General features: G+C 37.4%; 1 pseudogene; it reads left to right on the plus strand.

Annotated features, from left to right (window-relative positions):
* The first annotated feature begins 644 nt into the window (after positions 1-644).
* On the plus strand, positions 645-2,033 carry LOC110571132 (annotated as a pseudogene).
* Positions 2,034-3,947: the final 1,914 nt, after the last annotated feature.

Here is a 3,947-nt window from a genome sequence, read left to right on the forward strand (position 1 = left end):
ATCAGTTTCATCTCAATTTCTTGTTGAAATATTTAATAATAGTTGTCTACAAATCATTGGCTGATAATCTTAATATCTGTGTCATCTTGGTGTTAACCTTTGCTGATTTTCATAGCTTATTAAACTTGGGCTCTTCCAGATTCTTGCTATGATAAATGATATTCAACTGAAATTTAAACATTTTTATATTATGTGGTGAGACACTCAACCTTATTTAAGACTCGTATTTAGCAGTCCTCCTCTTATAATTCTCCCAGAGCAGAAAGGTGGCACCACCTTGCTACTGACAGTCTGGGTACTTACGGCAGAGTTAGGAACCTGATACACACTCTACTTCCTAGGTCATCTATGAATATTTAATTCCTGGACCTTCTTGTATCTATCATAGGTCTATTTTCTAGGATGATGCAAATAACACAATGTTTTAATTTTGGATTTTATAATAGATTGATAATTGGAAAGACAGGTCACCTTAATTCCTCTTCCTTAGGAGTGTCTTGACTGTATTTGGCCCTTTACGTTTCCTCTCACGTTCAAGATCACCTTGTGTGTTTCCATTAAAAGTAAACTCCTTGTGCTTTTTCACAACGGGTTTGCTGCCAGAACACAGGTGTCGTGAAAACCACAGCTCAACCTAACCCAAAATGGGAAAGGAAAAGACTCACATCAACATTGCTGTCATTGGACAGGTAGATGTGGGCAAGTCTACCACTACTGGTCATCTGATCTACAAGTGTGGTGGGATCGACAAAAGAACTATCGAAAAATTTGAGAAGGAGGCTGCTGAGATGGGAAAGGGCTCCTTCAAGTACGCCTGGGTCTTGGATAAACTGAAAGCTGAACGTGAACATGGTATCACCATTGATATCTCCCTGTGGAAATTCGAGACCAGCAAGTATTATGTGACCATCATTGATGACCCAGGACACAGAGATTTTATCAAAAACATGATTACAGGCACATCTCAAACTGACAGTGCTGTCCTGATTGTTGCTGCTGGTGTCGGTGAATTTTAAGCTGGTATCTCCAAGAATGGGCAGACCCGTGAGCATGCCCTTCTGGCTTACACCCTGGGTGTAAAACAATTAATTGTTGGTGTTAACAAGATGGATTCCACTGAGCCACCCTACAGCCAGAAGAGATACGAGGAAATCGTTAAGGAAGTTAGCACCCACATTAAGAAAATTAGCTACACCCCTGACACGGTAGCATTTGTGCCAATTTCTGGTTGGAATGGTGACAACATGCTGGAGCCAAGTGCTAACATGCCTTGGTTCAAGGGATGGAAAGTCACCCGTAAAGATGGGAATGCCAGTGGAACCACACTGCTTGAAGCTCTGGATTGCATTCTGCCACCAACTCGTCCAACTGACAAGCCCTTGCGTCTGCCTCTCCAGGACGTCTACAAAATTGGTGGTATTGGTACTGTCCCTGTGGGCCGAGTCGAGACTGGTGTTCTTAGACCTGGCATAGTGGTCACCTTTATTCCAGTCAATGTTACAACTGAAGTAAAGTCTGTTGAAATGCACCATGCAGCTTTGACTGAGGCTCTTCCTGGGGACAACGTGGGCTTCAATGTCAAGAACGTATCTGTCAAAGATGTTCGTCGTGGCAATGTGGCTGGTGACAGCAAAAATGACCCACACATGGAAGCAGCTGGCTTCACGGCTCAGGTGATTATCCTGAACCATCCAGGCCAAATCAGTGCTGAATATGCACCTGAGCCATATTGTCACATAACTCACATTGTTTGCAAGTTTGCTGAGCTGAAGGAAAAGATAGATCGTCGTTCTGGAAAAAAGCTGGAAGATGGTCCCAAGTTCTTGAAATCTGGTGATGCTGCCATTGTTGATATGGTTCCTGGCAAGCCTGTGTGTGTCGGGAGCTTCTCTGACTATCCTCCTCTGGGCTGTTTTGCTGTTCGTGACATGAGACAGACGGTTGCTGTGGATGTCATCAAAGCAGTGGACAAGAAGGCAGCTGGAGCTGGCAAGGTCACCAAGTCTGCCCAGAAAGCTCAGAAGGCTAAATGAATATTATCCCCAATACCTGCCACCCCAGTCTTAATCAGTGGTGGAAGAACGGTCTCAGAACTGTTTGTGTCAATTGGCCATTTAAGTTTAATAGTAAAAGACTGGTTAATGATAACAATGCATCGTAAAAGCTTCAGAAGGAAAGGAGAATGTTTTGTGGACCATTTGTTTTTTTTTTATGTGTGTGTGTGGCAGTTTTAAGTTATTAGTTCTTAAAATCAGTACTTTTTAATGGAAACAACTTGACCAAAAATCTGTCACAGAATTTTGAGACCCATTAAAACAAAAGTTTAATGAGAAAAAAAAAAAAAGTAAACTCCTTGTAAGAATGTTTAAATTATATTCAGTTGATCAATTTGCAGCAAATTGATATCTTTACTTATAATGGGTCTTTCAAACCATGAGCATTTTATTTGTCCCCTTATACTTAAATATGTTCTAATAACCTTTATTGAGAAAGGATTCGATGAATGTTGTTGAATCTCTATATTGTACACTTGAAATGAGTATAACCCTGTATGTTAACTACACTGGAATTAAAATAAGTTTCCATGACTGAATTCCATATCACTGCTATATTCCTATCTCAATGTCCTTATTTTTCTGATATTGTTCACTTAAAGTGTGTTTTTAATTACATATTCTAATTTTAGTTATGGATACAAATATATATTTGAAGTTTTATTTCAGATTTATCACAAGCAAAGTGTATTAACTTCTGTTTCGTTACTTTATAAAATAACTTTGGTGTTCTATCAGGAAATCTAATCATCTGTGAAAAATAAAAGTTTATTTCTTCCTTCAAAATCCTTTACCTTCTTATATCCCTGAACTTACAAGGATCTTGTATTTTCTTGCCATACTGCAATAGTTTGGAATTCCAGGACAGTTAGGATTAGAAGTGGTATAGCCCTCAACTTGATTTCATCAGTGATCTCAAAGAATAAGCATTCAGTATTTTCCCATAGTATATGACGTTTTTGTTTGATTTTGCAACTAGCCATTATCAATATGGATGGTCCCTTCACTTGTTTGATAAAATTTATATTTATGGGTGGATGTTGAATTTTTATCTAGTACTTTTCTATATCTTTTAAGATCATCATATGATTTTTTTTCTCACTCGTTCTGATCAAATTGATCACATTGGTTAAATGTTAATCCACCACTGAAGTCCCAAATAAATCCTTCTTAAAGTAGTATTTTGTTTGGTTAGTTTGTTGTTGTTGTTGTTTTATGTTTTTTTGTTTTTTTTTGATGTGAGATTTGATTTTCTAATATTTTTGTTTAGAAGTTTTGCCTTTAGTTTCATTAGAAAATTTGGAGTACAACTTTACTTTCTTTAATGGTTCTTGTTAGGTTTTGATATTAAGGTGTTTTAAAATGAGAAGGGGAATGTATTTTCTATTTCTCTGATGGAGTTTGTGGAATATTTGCAACTGTTTTGAATGTTTGGTAGAACTCAAAAGTAAAAGCATGAGGAACTACATATACATTTGTGGAAAAGTTTTAGGTTACAAAATAAATTATTTTATGATAAAGGATAAAATATGCATCCTTTATTGGGGAGTACATAATGACATAACCGGTGGCCCAGTCTCTGGGGAGTGGACTGCTGTTTTAAATTCTTTGGGGAGACTTTTTTCTAGCATTTTGCTCACAGACAAGGACACATTTATTTTCTTGCTAACATCTTTTAAGAAGTTTATTTTCTAGCTCTTAATTTCATTAGTATGCAATTCTTCTTTGCTCAGAGTATATGTGGAGGTTTTAGCTTTTACACCTCACCAGGTGTTACCCTAAACTGTATTTTCTTCTCAGGCCTGCCTTAAAAAATAAAGGCTTTTAGCTTCACAGGGTGTTTGTTAGCTTCAGAGATACTTAGCTTGCTTGATTTTGCCTGTTTAAAATTTT

This window comes from Neomonachus schauinslandi, chromosome 1 (assembly GCF_002201575.2).
Source record: "Neomonachus schauinslandi chromosome 1, ASM220157v2, whole genome shotgun sequence".
In the NCBI taxonomy this organism is placed as follows: domain Eukaryota; kingdom Metazoa; phylum Chordata; class Mammalia; order Carnivora; family Phocidae; genus Neomonachus; species Neomonachus schauinslandi.